The 13,634-nt window shown below is 42.5% G+C and overlaps 1 long non-coding RNA gene across 1 annotated transcript; it reads left to right on the top strand.

Moving 5' to 3' along the window:
- Positions 1-4,291: 4,291 nt before the first annotated feature.
- On the top strand, positions 4,292-5,190 carry LOC147988641 (uncharacterized). The gene is made up of 3 exons (XR_015616840.1): positions 4,292-4,445; positions 4,529-4,646; positions 4,797-5,190. It is a non-coding gene; the product is annotated as an uncharacterized LOC147988641 (long non-coding RNA).
- The last annotated feature ends 8,444 nt before the right edge of the window (positions 5,191-13,634 follow it).

Raw genomic sequence — 13,634 nt, 5'->3', positions numbered from 1 at the left:
AAAATTGGGCCCTTGGGGGGCGACTGGGCCGATTTTTTGGCGCCGGCGGCCGAAAAGTCGCCTGGGGGGCCTTGTTGGGGGCACGGCAGGAGATGCTCTAACCTGGACTGACGCTATTTTTAGCAGAATTGCCATGGTGTTATTTTTGTGCAGAAATAAAAGTTCTCGGAATGACCTGAAAATCAACGGAGATTATTTTTGGAATATATAAAAAATTCTGGCGAAAGAATCAAGGCCAGGGGGGCCACGCCCTGTCCACGAGGGTGGGGGCGCGCCTACCCCCCCTGGGCGTGCCCCCCTGCCTCGTGGGCCCCCTGGTGCTCCACCAATCTCAACTCCAACTCCATATATTCGTGTTCGGGGAGGAAAAAAATCAGGGAGAAGGATACATCGCGTTTTATGATACGGAGCCTCCGCCAAGCCCTAAACTCTCTCGGGAGTGCTAATCTAGAGTCTGTTCGGGGCTCCAGAGAGGGGAATCCGTCGCCATCGTCATTATCAACCTTCCTCCATCACCAATTTCATGATGATCACCGCCGTGCGTGAGTAATTCCATCGTAGGCTTGCTGGACGGTGATGGGTTGGATGTGATTTAGCATGTAATCGAGTTAGTTTTGTTAGGGGTTGATCCCTAGTATCCACTATGTTCTGAGATTGATATTGCTATGACTTTGCTATGCTTAATGCTTATCACTAGGGCCCGAGTGCCATGATTTCAGATCTGAATCTATTATGTTTTCATGAATATATGTGAGTTCTTGATCATATCTTGCAAGTCTATAGTCACCTATTATGTGTTATGATCTGTTAACCCTGAAGTGACAATAACGTGGTACTTACCGGTGATGACCGTAGTTTGAGGAGTTCATGTATTCACTAAGTGCTAATGCTTTGTTCCGGTACTCTATTAAAAGGAGGCCTTAATATCCCTTAGTTTCCAATAGGACCCCGTTGCCACGGGAGGGTAGGACAAAAGATGTCATGCAAGTTCTTTTCCATAAGCACGTATGACTATATTCGGAATACATGCCTACATTACATTGATGAACTGGAGCTAGTTCTGTGTCACCCTAGGTTATAACTTTTACATGAGGAATCGGATCCAAAATAATTCTCCATCACCGATCCAATGCCTACGAGCTTTTCACATATTGTTCTTCGCTTAGTTACTTTTCCGTTGCTACTGTTACAATCACTATAAAACTAAAACTGCTACTGTTACTTTTTCCACTGTTACCATTACTATCATATTACTTTGCTACTAAATACTTTGCTGCAGATATTAAGTTATCCAGGTGTGGTTGAATTGACAACTCAGCTGCTAATACTTGAGAATATTCTTTGGCTTCCCTTTTGTAGAATCAATAAATTTGGGTTGGATACTCTACCCTCAAAAACTGTTGCGATCCCCTATACTTGTGGGTTATCAAGACTATTTTTTGGCGCCGTTGCCGGGGAGCATAGCTCTATTCTTCGAGCCACTTGGGATTTATATCTGCTGATCACTATGAAGAACTTGAAAGATCAAAGAACCAAAATTTATCCCTCAACTATGAGGGGAGGTAAGGAACTGTCATCTAGCTCTGCACTTTATTCACCTTCTATTATGAGTAAACTTGCGACACCTACTACTGCTATTGATTCTGATAGGTCACATGTTATTGATGATGCCACTTCTGTTGTGCGTGATATTTATGATGAAACTACTTTTATGCTTGATAATACTGTGCCACTAGGTGAATTTTTTGATGAACAACTTGCTAGGGCTAGAGAGAATGATATTATTGAAACTGATAATATTGATGAAAATGATGATGAAGACTCTCCCCCTAGATATGAATTGCCTGTTTTGCCTGAGGGTTATGTTATGGATGAAGAAACTCCTAGAGACTTTCTTGCTTGCAATGATAGGAGTGATCTTAAGAAATTATTAGCTAAGCTGAAAGAAAAATCTCTGAATGCTAGAATGAAATATGACCCTACTTTTGCTACTTCACCTATCTTTATTAATGATAAGTATTATGATTTCTCTGTCGATCCTGAGTTAATTACTTTGGTTGAATCTGATCCTTTCTATGGCTATGAATCTGAAACTGTTGTGGCACATCTTACTAAATTAAATGATATAGCCACCCTGTTCACTAATGATGAGAAAACTCGCTATTACTTTATCCTTAAATTATTTCCGTTCTCATTAAAGGGTGATGCTAAAACATGGTTTAATTCTCTTGATCCTGGTTGTGTGCGTAGTCCCCAGGATATGATTTGTTACTTTTCTACTAAATATTTTCACGCTCATAAGAAACAAGCTGCTTTAAGGGAAATATATAATTTTGTGCAAATTAAAGACGAGAGTCTCCCAGAAGCTCGCGGGAGGCTTCTCCGATTACTTAATGCTTTGCGTGATCATCCTCTTACGAAAAATGAAATACTTGATATCTTTTATAATGGACTAACCGATGCTTCCAGAGTTTACCTGGATAGTTGTGTTGGTTGTGTTTTCAGGGAAAGAATAGTTGATCAAGCTGAATTGCTATTGAATAATATGTTGACTAATGAAAATAATTGGACACTTCGTGAACCAAGTCCTAAGCCAACTCCGAAGAAAAGGGGTATTCTATTTCTCAGTCCTGTAGATATGCAAGAGACAAAGAAATCTATGAAAGCATCGGTATACCCCTTCCCCACTATCCCTCGCGTATCGGGGGAAACCCTAGAACTTGTTCGGGCAACAGGGGCAGCATCGTCGCATTCCTTCTTGAAGGTGTTGATTGGGGCGCGGCGCTTCGGGATGCTGGGAGGGTGGTGGTACTACTTCGAAGGGTGTAGCGGTTGCCGGTCTTCCTTTCTTCGTTGATCTGCCCGTGTTGGCATTTATTTGTCTTTCTTCTTCTTGTTTTTCTTTTGGGCTTATCTATGCTGCTGCCCCAGCGAGCTGGATGTATCGGGTGTTTGCTTTATAATATAAAGCGGGGGGAAACCCTTTATCGTCAACTTGTTCTCAACATCAAATCAATTTCAACTCGGTCACTATATTCAATTTAGTACGACAATAGATTTATAAGTTCTATAAAATGGGTAAAAATCCACGCATCTAGAGGTCACATAGGGAATGCATATGTAAAATTTGATAAATTTGTGTGATAATTTTTACTCAAAGAAAATAATATGATACTTTATGTACGTAATTATTGTAGTCTAAATACATTTTTACAGCATGTCACCTATACCATACTATACCTAGTGTCGGTTTAGTGCACAATAACTTAACTTTTTATTTATATCTTTATTTATCTCGGGTTGAAACTTATCATATTTCCTCGCATGTATAAGCGCACGCATGTGTGCGTGTATTTTACATGCATGTAAATTTTCATATTTTTCAAAACAAAATAAAATGTTGTTTCCCCCAAGTTAATCTATCACGATGTCAAGTTAGTGGAGGACGATCCATACTACAATTTTGGCTCTCCTTGGAGTTCATGCGCACGCATGGGAAGTTTTTCAACTCAATTTTGCAGATATATTCACATTGCCCATGCATGTCGAACAAACTGTGAACATATATGTAAACCACCTTCTAAATATTTTTCCCTTTTTTATTTATATCGGTGGGGTTTTTATGGGTGGAGGCTTTCTCGTTTTTTTTGCATAGATGGTAGACGTGGCAGATGCTATTTTGTATTGTACGGACAGTCTATGTTACGTATTTTTTCATTTTCTATCCTGGCCGTAAATTTTATAATCCAACGATATAATTAATTCTAATGATGTGGATTAAGGAGACGGCTTTTTTATCCTAGATGTAAATTTTACAATCCAACTGTATAATTAATTCTAATGATGTGGATTAAGGAGACGGCTTGAAAGGTGCATCCAATTGGTAAATATAAGAAAGATAGAAAGATTTCCTAAAAAAAATAGATAGATAAGCATGGTTATTAGGTCAGGAAATATTATACACTACTAGGTTATGAGTATGTATGTATCCAGGCTAGTTTTGGAGTAGCCTGCGCAAAGTAGGAGGACAGCGAGTAGGAGGCTTGGCCTTAAATGGCTCCAGCTGTTTACGCGAGCAAGAAAGGATATGGACGAACAGAGAAAGCTGGGAGGAGGAGGAGAGAGAGGTCGATGAGCAGCAGAGGAGCGCAGTCAAACCGGCAGTTTCACTTCGGTGCGAAAAACAGCATATGGAAACAAGATTGGCAGGGCTGGCGTATGACTGAGTGGCGTTGGCGTTACCAGTCCGGCGCATATAAGTAGGAGCGACGGCGAGCCGGAGGTCACACAGCCGAGCAGCAAGATCTCTCTTCCCTCCTCCTCCTCCTCCAGTCCTCTCCTCCAGTCCTCTCCTCCGGCCAGCGTGAGCTTGAGAGAGGTTGGTACCTACAGGTAGCCATGGACGGCCATCGCCGTGCGCCGCGCCAGATTCTGGTGCTCGAGGAGTATGCACCTCTAATCATACACTACATCTCTTTCAGCCTTATGTTTCTTTCTGTTTGTAATCTCATTGCCGCCGGTGTCGCAGGGCATTCAAGAAATGTCCCCACCCCGACCAGACTCAGGTCGCAAATCTCAGCCGCGAAACTGGCATGGAGGTCCATCAGATCCAATATTGGTTCCAGACTCGGCGGGCGCGGATCAAGGTATGTACTGATAAGTAGCTCTAATAGATGCACTCTGCGACCTTCATTTTGAGGAACGAACTTGCCAAACTTTTGGCTGACTTGGGTCGGATTTTCTGCATTTGCATGGGCCATTGGAAATTTGTAATTAACAAAGCTCTTATTGTATAGGGATCTTCATTGAACACAAGGCCTCCGACCAGGGGATCTTCATCGCCAGATCCTTGATGCTCCTCTCATTCGACAACTTTGCCTTCATTCTTTGACACAAGGAGGAGCGTCATAGAGATGGAGGCTGATGTTCGTCGTCGCTATTGTGGTCTTTCTCGGTTTAGTGTTTGTGCGTGTGTGTTTCGTCTTATTAGCCAAGGCCTCCTTCGGGTTTGTATCGTGTGCATCTGTGGCTCTTGAGCCTTGGACCCGAGATAGGTTTGTATCTTGTTGTGTTGTGTTTGCCTTGCATTTGAATTTTAAACTGCCACCGTACCCTGAACCTTGCTATAGTTGGGGTTTAGCTTTGACTAAGCAATAAGAAATTATCTGAATATTTTTGTATTCTTGTTAATAGTTTGTACTGTCAAATCGATTGTCCGATGTCCAACTGTTCAAGATTTGTATGCAGAATCTGGAAGAACCAAAAGCATCGACGAGCGTTCATAATGGTATTTGCCATTAAAGATTTTGATTTGTTAGGCTTTTGGTGTCTTATGTGTTTGTGATTCATGACATGTACCAGTATTAGGTGGTTGAAAAAATAATACCAACAGCGGGAACTTCCACGGGAGCGGCATCACGCCGCACTTCTGCCCTACTAGTGAACAGTAAGACTGGTTTGAAAAATAGCTCAGTTCTTTGAAAAAACAAAACTTATGACCTATGGAGGATGTCTGCTCCTAGTCAACTCTCTGCTCACCAGCCTAAATATATTGATGCTCTAATTTTTTAAAGTATCAAAAGGGGCACACAAAAGACTGGATTACTACTAATCCAAATTCTTCCGGCAGTGCAATGAATATAGAAGGAAATATCGCTTGGAGAACTGGGATATTCTTTCTAGGACAAAAGACCAAGGGGGTGGGATATTCTTAGCAAATGGCTATATATGTTACTTACAGTGAAGGAGGGGGTGTGGCAAGAGTTGCTAGACAATAAATACTTCCACTCCAAGACATCATCTTGAGTAACGGCACAGATGTTGAACTCACCATTTTGGAAGGTCTTGATGAATGTATAGAATGTATTTTTTTAGTAGAGGCGGTTTTATAGTGGGTGATGGTCGTATTATGAGATTCTGGTAGGATACCTGACTAGGAGACGAGCCATTGGCCTTACAATACCTGAACTGTTATGATATTGTGCAACGGAAGGAGGTTGATGCTAATACCATATCTATCAGTGACAAGTCCGTTGAGTGACTACTTTCGGCGAGCCTTAGTTGAGATAAGTGGACCGCTTTGTTTGATTTAGTACGTCGGTTCATGTCGATCAACTTAACTAACGAACCAGACTCGTTTCCATCATGATTGACTCCTTGTCTTTTCTTAGTTAAATCTATGTGTGCGGGTCTTATTAACGCTGGACTTCTTGTAGAAAACACATTTGAAAAACTAAAGTTCTGCTCAAGTTTTTTTGATCGGTTCCTCTATAAAGTGGTCATCTTAACGAAGGATAATCTTGTAAAATAAATGAAAGGGAGCACCAACTTGGTAGGCTGGTGTCTGATGGCTCCGATGTCACACTTGCTTGCTGCGGATATCAGAGAGCACTTGCATAACAAGAGGTAAGTTTAATTAACTCTACACGCCTCCCCACAAATTCTGCTACAACATGCTAAATTTTGACTGCTCACTGAACCCATGATCCTAGCTTAAAATAATCATTTCCCGATATGTGTTTCAGATATTTCATTGTAATCGACGACGATATGGAAACAGATCACTGGAGTATCATGGAATCTGAATTTTGGTGCAAGTAGCAGAGTAATGGTGACAACCGCTATGCAGTCAGTATTTAACGCTTAGAGACACTAGCAACTTAGAGACACTAGCTAGCAGGATTTGTCGCTGATGAAAGCCAAGTGTTTCCACAAATCATAAGTCACATGAAAAAATTGAGCAATGTGAGAGAATTGCAATTGGCACTAACTTGTGTCATCTTCAGGATGCTATTCAAAGGTTCATTCATGATTGAAAGGAGGAGAGCGATGATCCCTACTCTCTTTCACCTCACTTAGATGTGCAGTGCTGAGAAGACATCCTCAATTACTTAAAAGCACCCTGTTATCTTAGTTAGATCACTGAAAAGTTTGCTTGAACTGGCTCAATTTGTTAAATTGCTAGCTGCGTAGTCTTAGGGAACTGTGCCTTTCATCAAATAAACATACAACGCGTCGGTCTATTTGAAGCTTTGACGACCGACTAGAGATCATTGCAATATCTCAAGCTGATTGCAGATCAATTTGAGGAGTCCATTCTTAAAGATCGGGCATTTCCAAGACTGCTAGCCGTGCGTATTTTGTTATGGAAAATCGATGAAGGAGCTTACTTTGGCGTATCTCTCATGTCGCTGACATGGAAATCAAACGACTCCGGTGTCTAAAGGAAGTCACTCTTGATCCTAGTAGTATCACTCTAGAGGCAAGAAAAGCTTGGGAAAAGGCTGCTGAGTAGCATCCAAATAGACTGACTGTTTTGCTGCTCAAGATAACTGATCCAACCGAAAGTGAGCATACAGAACATTCTGCGGATTCAGAACAATACCAACTTGCCACAGCAGAGGCTCATATGCTGATACAGAGCAGCCAGAACAAGTTGTTGCCACTCAAATGCTTGTCAACGAGGCATCAGGATCCTCTGCCATGACAAAGAAATGGAAGTATTCTACAGCCCAGTCAAGTTCAAATGTTGAACTTGGTTCTTCTTTTGATGATATGGGAAGGTGCCTTCTAGTACCCATTGATCCTAGCGAGGGATACAGTTTTTCTGTTTTGCTTCTCAGGTTCAGTCGCTTTACATTTTGACGGACATCGTCTAACATTCTAGAACTTAGCAGTGTTTAGTTTGAGGAAGGGGTATCCTAGAATCCCTATATTCCAAATATGGATACAGTCTCCAAGTTTGGGAAACGAGGAATGAGGTTCTGACATTAAAAAAAAGTAGACTGATACAACTTACTTATTGGTGCAATCACTCCAACATTATGTGCCTAAAACAATAAATGTGGAAATTGTTTATGAAGTCAAGTTCAACTTGTTAGCTATTGGTTTTATTAGCTATTTTGTTGTTGGAGTTCTGTAACGCCCTCGATGCGGCTATATCTCTTACGTGTCGAAGCACGACTTAGAGGCATAACCGCATTGAAAGCAATGTCACAAGTAAGGTAATCTTCACAACAACCCATGTAAATAGATAATAGGGGAAAAAGGTACATAGTTGGCTTACACTCGCCACGTCACACAAATACATGAATAGCATTACAATCATCCAATACACTCATGGTCCGACTACGGTACCAAAATAAAAGATCAACCCCAACAAGCGACATGATCCCGATCGCCCCAACTGGGCACCTCTACTGATCATTAGGGAAAGACACATAGTAACGACGTGAGTCTTCGTCGAACTCCCAATTGAGCTCAAGCGCGTCATCTGAACGGAATCATCAGGCCATGCATCTGGTTTGGAAGTAATCTGTGAGTCACGGGGACTCAGCAATCTCGCACCCTCGCGATCAAGACTATTTAAGCTTATAGGTAAGGCAAGGTAATATGTGGAGCTGCAGCAAGCGACTAGCATATATGGTGGCTAACCTGTTCGCAAAGGAGAGCGAGAAGAGAAGGCAAAGCACGAACGAAGAACTATAGAACAACCTACGGCAAACATTACTCCAACACCGTGTTCACTTCCCGGACTCCACCGTGAAGAGACCATCACGGCAACACACGCAGTTGATTCATTTTAATTAAGTTAAGGTTCATGTTATCTACAATCGGACATTAACAAATTTCCACCTGCCCATAACCGCGGGCACGGCTTTCGAAAGTTCAAATCCCTGCAGGGGAGTCCCAACTTAGCCCATCACAAGCTCTCACGGTCAACGAAGGATAAACCTTCTCCCGAGACAATTCCGATCAGACTCGGTATCCCGGTTCTACAAGACAACTTCGATAATGGTAAAACAAATCCAGCAACACCGCCCGAATGTGCTGACAAATCCCGATAGGAGCTGCACATATCTCGTTCTCAGGGCACACTCAGATTGTCCAAGCTTCCGGTAGGCCAGCCCAGAGTTGCCCCTGGTGGCCACCGGCGGCTGACGAGGTGGACCAACACTCAGAGGAGCACTGGCCCGGGGGGGTTTAAATAAGATGACCCTCCGGGTCCGGAAACCCAAGGGAAAAAGAGGCTAGGTGGCAAATGGTAAAACCAAGGTTGGGCATTGCTGGAGGAGTTTTATTCAAGGTGAACTGTCAAGGGGTTCCCATTATCACCCATCCGCGTAAGGAACGCAAAATCAGGGAACATAACACCGATATGACGGAAACTAAGGAGGCAAGAGTGGAACAAATCACTAGGCAAAGGCCGAGCCTTCCACCCTTTACCAAGTATATAGATGCATTAAGATAACAAGATAATATAGTGATATCCCAACAATAAACAATGTTCCAACAAGGAACGATCTCTAATCTTCTCCTGCAACTAGCAACGCTATAAGAGGGGCTGAGCAAAGCGGTAACATAGCCAAACAACGGTTTGCTAGGACATGGTGGGTTAGAGGTTTGACATGGCAATTTGGTAGGCATGATAATCAAGTGGTAGGCATCGTAGCATAGGCATAGCAAAAGAGCGAGCATCTAGCAAGCAAAGATAGAAGTGATTTCGAGTGTATGATCATCTTGCCTGCAAAGTGGTCAGAGTTGACTTGATCCTCGTAAGCAAACTCAACGGGCTACTCGTTAGCGAACTCGTCTCCCGGCTCTACCCAAACAAGACAAATAAGCAAAAGGAACACAATCAACCACGTGCAAAGCGCAAACAAATATGATGCAAACATGGTATGCTATGCGGGATGCGATATGTGATGCATATGCGAGATTTGACAAGGAATGATTGAACCTGGCCTCAACTTGGAAATCCAAGAGTGCCACTGGAAAGGTGAGATGATTTCGGTTGAAATCGATATAAAGATCACCGGAATCGGATGCACGGTTTGGAAATGGCAAGCAAAACAAATATGGCACCGGTCTGCGATAACAACAAGTATCCATCTAAATGCATCACGATAATTATGCTACAGCACTCAAACATGGCAACAAAATACATGGCAGGGATCCACTCATGATTCTTGACAAAAGATGAGCACTGAGCTACGGCCAATTCATCCATTAACATGTTCAAACAAGCATGGCAAAAGTGCAAATGATAAACAGGTTTCAGACTTGGTGAAATTAACACAAGTCTGGAATTTAACATCAGGTAGCACACTTTGGAGCATGAAAACTATATGCTACAGGAACTTAACATGGCAAAGCAAGGCATGGAAGGAAGCTACTCAAATCACTTAACAAAAGTCCCTTAGTGACCTTGAGCCAAATGGGATAAGAAAATACAATTGAAAGCATGCGAACATGGCAAAAACATAATCAGATTACAGACTCAGAGAAAAACTGGAGCATGCAAATCTGTTAACGAGTAGGCATGTTAACGAGCTCGATGCACTCACTACAGAGCAAGGAATGACAAACAAAGCATACACCCATCAAGAATACATATCATGGAAGCTATACATGGCAAGAATAACAACATAGTATGCACGGATCACTAGCAACATCCTCGACAAAATCGCTAACAAGTCAACAATCTGCCAGGAATCACGAAATAGCAAAAGTAGAGCTCGATTGACTCAAGCTAGGGTGCTCCATAATTGCAAAAAAAGACATGGATGGATAGAGAACCACAACATTAACAAATCATCCTTACTGATCATCCTCAAAAGAGGCACGGATCACTAGGAAACAACATGAACATATGGCATATTGATAAAAACAGATCAAGGACTTAGTGAAATTCTAAGTCCCTGAAATCAGCGTTAACGAATGCACTACTTTGCAAGCTTGTGCTAGTCACCACACATGTCACAAAAATACATGGTAAGCACCTCTGTAAAGATGGCATGGCATATAACAAAACTCATGTAGAGCTCAGGAGCATATCATGCACACATTAATTATGGCAAAAATGACAAATAGCTATTTGATGCAGCAGATCTGACAATTAACTCAAATAGCTCTCTTCCAACAGCATTTCGGGCATCAAGATGAGTTCAAATGAAAATGATGCAATGAGATGAAATGATGTACTCTTAGATTCGAAAATTTTGATATGCTACACGCCCAAAACGGAGTTATGGGTGCAAAGTTACGGCATGATGAAGTATGCAAAAAAATATGCAAAACTGGGACAAAACGAGGTCAACCCTAATATTCCGGATCTGGATCTGAGGCGCACTGTAGCTGGCGCGGTGCCCGAGGATCGCCGGGGAAGTCCTGTTCGCCGGAGAAGAACGAGGCCGGCGGGGCGTGGTTGCCGGACCGGCTGGACGTCACCGACGTCGGAGAGGAGGCGGCGGCGAGGGGCGGTGACCTCGGGGCGCGCGGGACGGCGAGGTGCGACCGGTGGAGGGAGGAGCTTGCCACGGCGGAGCTTGCTCCGGCCGGCAATGGCGCGGCGGCCGGGATCTGGCAACAGGCGGCGGGAGGCGGCGCGACGAGGCTCTCGACGGCGGGGACAGCGCGCGGGCGGCGCGGAGGCTTCGGGCCGGGAGGGCCCTGCCTGGGCCCTGGCGGGCCGGCGCGCGGGTGGCGGCGCGTTGAAATGGGCGCGGTGGCGGCGGCGAATCGGAAGGCGCCATGTGGCGCTGGCGGGCGGAATGGACGTGTCCGGCCGGCGAGATTTCGTCCGGCCGCGAGGAGAGGGAGAGGGTTAGGGTTTCATCCGGATTTCGGGGAAGGGATCTTTATATAGGCATAGAGGGAGCTAGGAGAGTCCAAATGAGGTGTGGTTTTCGGCCACACGATCGGGATCGAACGACCGAGATGATGGAGAGATCTTAGGTGGGTTTTGGGCCACTTTGGAAGGGTGTTACAAGTTCATACATAACCAACCTCACACGAATAGGAGAAAATTAATTTTTCACACTTGTTGGGGGTATTAATTTTCTGTTACTATATTTTTGACCATGTTAGCAACTTATTAAATACAATCACTCTATTGTGATACAATTATATTTTCACTTCCCAATATATAGGTCAAAAGTCAGAAAACACATGTTGTGACTCATACCACACAATTATCGCCAAAGGGAAATGGTGGAACTTAATTAAATTAAGCCAACAATAAACTGAGATGCTAAGAGATCAAGGCAATATAAAAACCTACCAGATCTTGGAGATGACGTGGGCGATAATGATGCAGTAGCCGAGGAGGTCAGAACTGGTGTAATGATTTCAATGGTGGTACCTCCTATTACTTTGATCTTCAATGGCAATGCCACCACCGCTTCTCTATTTCCCCTTATCACACAAGAAAAAACAGTTGCCAAGGAGAGGAACAACAACAAATACCCCAAGTCTTTTAGTTGTCCACTATATACAGCTCGTGGTTTACATTCCAGCCTCGGGCTTTTCTGGAAATATCGAACAGAAGGTTGTTTTTTTCTGGTAAGACTGTTTTGACTTTTTAAGTTATTCTTAGTTATTCTTTCCTATTTTTCCCCTTGATTTATGTATTGAACTATTTTTTTATAAAACACCTTGAAGGGGGCATAGATCAAACATATCCTAAGCTACTCCATTGTTAAACATCATCATACGTGAACTATTAGGTGTAGCAGCTACAAATAGTTCTATCAAGTCCTAGGAGATTAATCCCACCCTCAGCAGCCCTACATCATAGAATCCTAGTTGCGACAGTATCTTCATACCATGTCTTGAACATCATTCACTTCTTCGAGGTGTCAATCCACTTTTGGTGCCTTAATTCTTGTCAAAGTTTAGTCTCTAATCTAAACTAGACTACCAGATTGAAATGTTAGTACAACTGAATACCTGATATATAAACAGAAAGCTACACTCATGTAAGAGACATATAATGCTAGCAGAATGAAACATGCAGTTACATAAAAGGCAGTATTTCACACATGCACAAAAACATGCAAAGACCGTCATCATGGCAAAGGGCAAACAATGGAGACTTTTATATAGCTACTTGTATAGACATCAGCACATGAGTATTGACCACTAAGGCAACATGAAAATAGAGTAGAAACATCTTGTACGACGTGCCATGCATATCTTAGCGATGAATCATATTTCAACAATCTATTGCAATCTAAACCCTGACATTACCACATTTGAAGCCTCTGCCAACAACCCCAAGGTTATTTATAGTACTTCAATTGTTTCTGTTTTTGCTATTGAGTTTCCTGACGACTAAGTCGGTGTTCATGTTAAAAAACGACTATTACCAGTGTTTACCCTCACAGGAGGAAAACACATTGGTGCTTACCATCACTTTTATTTAGCCAATGGAAACTCATAAAGAAATAGCAATAGGAAGACACACATACAGGTGCTTAAATGATCCAACTTAATCATTATAACATGACGATGATAATGAATTGGCTCATTTATCACCAACTATTGACATTATTGCATAATTCATGTAAGACATGATTGTTGAAGAGAGGAACTCTCTAATATGTAGTAAAAGCTACCTTGTGCATGTAGACTATTTAGATAGTTCCATATATGTTCAAATTGGCATTGCTATTCCAAGTATAGATGTGAAAGGTAAAATTATACTTATATAAATTTAGAAAGCAAATGGCTGACATCTGACACCAGATACAAGTTCAAGATATGGTCAATCCATGGCACAAGTGTTCTAAAAAATGAAAGCATTTTCAACATCATGTACTATCAATTAACAATAACTATTAACAAAACAACAT

Source organism: Triticum urartu, chromosome 1A (genome assembly GCF_056163025.1).
Source record: "Triticum urartu cultivar PI428250 chromosome 1A, HENAU_Tu73, whole genome shotgun sequence".
NCBI classification, from domain to species: Eukaryota; Viridiplantae; Streptophyta; class Magnoliopsida; order Poales; family Poaceae; genus Triticum; species Triticum urartu.
Note: the sequence above shows the minus strand (reverse complement) of the source record. Positions and strands in the feature narration are given on the sequence as shown.